We start from the raw sequence: 1,650 nt of genomic DNA on the forward strand, positions 1-1,650 counted from the left end.
AGTAGACCTAAATCTGAGATCTATCGCTCTAGATATGACCCAATTACCGAACAGTGTTCCGGTTTGAATTGCACCGATATCTCTTTTCTAATTTTGGTCATCTCTTTGCCCTTGCAATTTAAGTTTTTAAAGTCATCAATCAATCCTTTAATTTATGTTATAGGCCTGCATTTAAAATGAACATTTACCACAAATTAAAGGTATCTTATATTATTAGATATATTATTATAAAACATGCTTTAGTTAAGGAGTTATTGATACTTCAAGTGCAAAATGATGATATAAAACCATGATAAAAATGCACTTTTAAGTACTAATCACACCCCCCAACCAGCTTATTACTAGTCCCTAGTAATCAAAGCGTTAAAATAGAAAAACAATTTGCAAATTCCATAAAGCAAGGTATTCATCATTTAACTTCCATTAATCTATCCATATAAACAAACTCTCGTTGAATTTATATACCTGCTCAATACCTCTTAACAAGATATTCATAAACCTTTCTTTTGAGATGTATCAACACATAATTATGGGGCTTTTCTTGGAAGAAAATAAAATTTTTGTTCTAATGTTTAAGGTTAACTTCCTTGGGTTGGGATTATTATTTTTTTCTTTTTTAAAAATATATATACATTTAATTTAAAAACACCATGCATCTTTAACCCATGTAACGAGCTTTCAGCTAATGACTCCCAAACTAGTTGGTCTTAGGGCATTAGGTGTTAAGACACCCCTACGAGCTTAGTAACTCGGGTCGTAGATACTAATATGAAGATAGTGCAATGTTTGATTCCTTTAAGCTTTTCTCCTTAACCCATGTAACAAGCGTTGGGCCAATAGCTCCCAAGTCAGTTGACTTTAGGGTATTAGGTGTTAAAACACCCCTTCGGGCTTAATTACTTAGGTTAGGGAGGCTACGAAACCAAACTTATCTACATTTTTATTATTATCATTTTTTTCTTTTTTTTTTAATTATATACAATCTCTTTCACTTAGTTGTTACCTTTAACAAAAGAACATAAATAATGTAATAATCCAATGTGCAACCCACAATCATATGTTAAAGTGTGTGTGTGAAAATTAATGTTTAAGAATACATGTTAAATGAGTATATGAGCATAATTAAGTGATAATAATGCGAGAGTTTGTAAATCTGAATATTTCAAGAAGTATTATAATAGACCTTGTTAAGAATGGTTACTAAGATGCGTCTCAAGAGTCACTTTAACAAAAGAGCTGCTTTACTCTGCCATCCTAGTAACAATAATTATGCATATGCTTTATGAAATGGAAAACAATTTTTTTTTTATCAACTACTACCCTCTCCCCCCAACTAAAATAAGACATTGTCCTCAATGTTCTAAGGTAGAAAGATAGAGTATAGAAGATATCACCTGAAATAACGAATATTGACAAACCTGAAACACACTTAAACAAAAATAAGAAATAACAAAACACAATAATAAAACAAAACAACACAAAAATTACAAATGAAGACTCAAATCTAATCTAAGGTTTTTACGGCTTTCCTTAAATGACCAATTTATGCGATTCATGGAGGGATCAATTACAGGAATGAAAGATTGTAGTTGGTCAATCAATTGTTCAGCAGTAGCAGCAGAGATTATGATTTATCGTGCAGAAGATGTT

Source organism: Populus euphratica, unplaced genomic scaffold (genome assembly GCF_000495115.2).
Source record: "Populus euphratica unplaced genomic scaffold, PopEup_1.0 scaffold1964.1, whole genome shotgun sequence".
Classification (NCBI taxonomy): Eukaryota; Viridiplantae; Streptophyta; class Magnoliopsida; order Malpighiales; family Salicaceae; genus Populus; species Populus euphratica.